This window comes from Suncus etruscus, chromosome 16 (assembly GCF_024139225.1).
Source record: "Suncus etruscus isolate mSunEtr1 chromosome 16, mSunEtr1.pri.cur, whole genome shotgun sequence".
In the NCBI taxonomy this organism is placed as follows: domain Eukaryota; kingdom Metazoa; phylum Chordata; class Mammalia; order Eulipotyphla; family Soricidae; genus Suncus; species Suncus etruscus.
Genome location: NC_064863.1, coordinates 23131952 through 23135041, shown reverse-complemented (window position 1 = coordinate 23135041; position 3090 = coordinate 23131952). Strand labels below are relative to the sequence as shown.

The 3090-nt window shown below is 31.8% G+C and overlaps 1 non-coding gene across 1 annotated transcript; it reads right to left on the bottom strand.

Moving 5' to 3' along the window:
* Positions 1 to 1333: 1333 nt before the first annotated feature.
* LOC126032953 (U6 spliceosomal RNA) lies at positions 1334 to 1440 on the bottom strand. Its single transcript, XR_007504111.1, has one exon. It is a non-coding gene; the product is annotated as a U6 spliceosomal RNA (small nuclear RNA).
* Positions 1441 to 3090: the final 1650 nt, after the last annotated feature.

Genomic DNA, 3090 nt, shown 5'->3' with positions numbered 1-3090 from the left:
GTATATGTCAAAGTTTCAATACCAAAAGAAAAATCTGTGGGGCAGAAGAGGGGAAAAGGAAATAGAAAGATGGGATGGAAGGGGTGGAGGTAGGAGGGAAGTGGGAAGCATTCCAAAAGCATTATGAAGTTAAACTATATTGTTACCAAGAATCTTTTACTCTTTTCCTTGTCAAAGACACTGTAGAATTGCTGGAGCTTTACAGTATAGATCTCATGTATCCAATTAGGCCTCAATGATCTTTTTTTCCAATAAGAGAAATCCTGGCACAATTCATTTCCAAAAGAAAAGGTACACTCTTGGATCTAAGCCTTGGCTTTGCTTCTCTTTGGGAATGAAATGTTGAATCTTCCTTTCTCCCTTCTCCTGTTCTGATGATGCCAAGAAAAAGATCATTCACAAAGTTTTTCCTGTTGAATATAAATTAATTTTAATATACTACTTTTTCTAACTATCTTTTTCTCCACTTCACAGTGTACTCTCTCTGTTTAACCTAACAACAGAGACTGTGTTTTGGAAGGTTTGTTTTTACACTTTCTTCTGCCTCATTTCTCTTCCCAATGGAAATAATATGCCAAAAATCACACTAGCATCATCTTTTTAAATGATTTGCTTTTGAGACCTTTATTTTAGATACTGGATTTATTCTAGATATCGCTGACCACACATATTTTTACCTCCTTTCAAACCAAGCTGGGTCATACCAACTATTCCAAGTACAATTATTAACAAAATTAAGACTATGAAATTAGAGATAACAAAAAGTCTGTTAATATAGAGATGGAATTTTTCTAGATCAGGGTAAATGTTCCTTGTCTACCAGGGAAGAAAAAATAATTTTTTTTGGTTTTTGTTTTCTGCTTTTTTTTCTGATTTTTCTTCTGATTTTGTTTGTTTTGTTATTGTTGTTATTGTTACTGTTGTTATTTGTTTGGAGACCACACTCAGGAGCTGATCAGGGTTTACTCCAGACTGTGAGCTTAGGGAGTACTGGGTAATGGGTGTTGGAATTGTTCCCAGGTCAGCCTCATGCAAAACAAGAACCTCTCACTGAATTATCTCTTCAACAACTATTTCAACTTCTGAGATGTAATTTGACCTTAGCATCCTCTGATGTAGTAAAATACCAAAAGAAGAGAAAGTCTTTTGCTTTTTATTAACTTAGCACTCTGTCAAGGATACTAATTCATCATTGATTCACTATTGATTCACACCCATCCTGACAGTGCTTTATTAGAGGTTCAAGCCATTTAGGCGCGCACTTATTCCATATGGTTGACATCTTAACATGTCTGCTGTAAACAATTGAACCCCTAACTTTTTTTTTTGTTACAAAAATATGGAACGCTTCACGGATTTGCGTGTCATCCTTGCGCAGTGGTCATGCTAATCTTCTCTGTATCGTTCCAATTTTAGTATATGTGCTGCCAAAGCAAGCACTTGAACCCCTAACTTAAGGTTGCACATCTATGTTTATAGGAAAAGATAAATGTTAAGGATCTTTCCTGTATGTGTAGGTGAATACCCATAAAAATAATAACAAAGAACATTGGTTTCTGCTTCAATGCTATTAGTGTTATCAAACAAACTCTCTTACCAAATAACATTGGATGTTTTAAAATCATATAATTAAAACCTTTATTTTACAAATAGTAAAACATTTTTAAAACAATGAAATGTAATCTCTAATGTCACATGAAATAACTAACTGAGAATGGAGGTAAAATGTATAAATCTGTGAAAGTCCACCATTTCAGCCTCTTCAGCCAATATAGATATTTAGAAAATCTGAGAAGAAATTCAATTTAATTGATGACCTTTATTGTAAAAAACTAATGTGAGACATTTAGGGAAAAGTAATAAAATATGGCACAGTCTCTAAGTATACCAAAATAAACACAAAAGTGTAAGATGAGGTATTTATGGGCAAAATTAATACATGATACTCTATCAAAATATTTTAAATGTATTTTATATAAAATATAGTTTCTCAAGGGTAAAATAATCCATCCAAGTGTATACACTGGGAGTAAAGCTGGTCCAGTCTCAATAAAAAGCAGTGCAAATATGTCTAAAAATTTTTTAAATAAAACTGGGCCTGGAGTGATAGTACAAAGGTTAGAGGGTTTGCCTTGAATTCAGCTTATGTGGGTTCAATCTCTGGCATTTCATATGGTCCCCAAGCACCTTATGATTAATTTCTGAGTGAAGAACAAGAAATAATTCCTGAGCACCACTGGATATTATCTAAAAGACAAAAAACAAACAAACATTTTTAAAAAGAAAAAACCTAACAACATTTAAAATAAAACTACCATATGATCCAATAATCCTACAATTTGATATCTATCCAACCTTAAGAAAAAATATTTCTTTTAAAAGATATAGACACACCTGTATTTATTTCAGTAATATTTACAATAGTTAATTATCTGGAAGCAACCTCAAGTGACCCAATTATAGATGAGTGAGTAAACAGAAGATAGAATGTGACCTCAGTTCCCAAAATAGTTTATATTTGGTACAACTATGAATGGAGATAGAGTGTGACATGCTAAGAAAATTAATTCAGAAGAGAATGGAAAACACCAGAAAATCTGTACTTATATGTGTGAAGAAAAAGGAAAGGAAGAGGAAAGAAGAAAGGAAAGAAAGAAGAAAGAAAGAAAAAGAAAGAAAGAAAGAAAGAAAGAAAAAGAAAGAAAGAAAGAAAGAAAGAAAGAAAGAAAAAGAAAGAAAGAAAGATGAAAGAAAGAAAGAAAAAGAAAGAAAGAAAGAAAGAAAGAAAGAAAGAAAGAAAGAAAGAAAGAAAGAAAGAAAGAAAGAAGAAAGAAAGAAAGAAAGAAAGAAAGAAAGAAAGAAAGAAAGAAAGAAAGAAAGAAAGAAAGAAAGAAAGAAAGAAAGAAAGAAAGAAAGAAGAAAGAAAGAAAGAAAGAAAGAAAGAAAGAAAAAAGAAAGAAAGAAAGAAAGAAAGAAAGAAAGAAGAAAGAAAGAAAGAAAGAAAGAAAGAAAGAAAGAAAGAAAGAAAGAAAGAAAGAAAGAAAGAAAGAAAGAAAGAAAGAGCATAAAAACCGGCTATCCTTTGCAAAA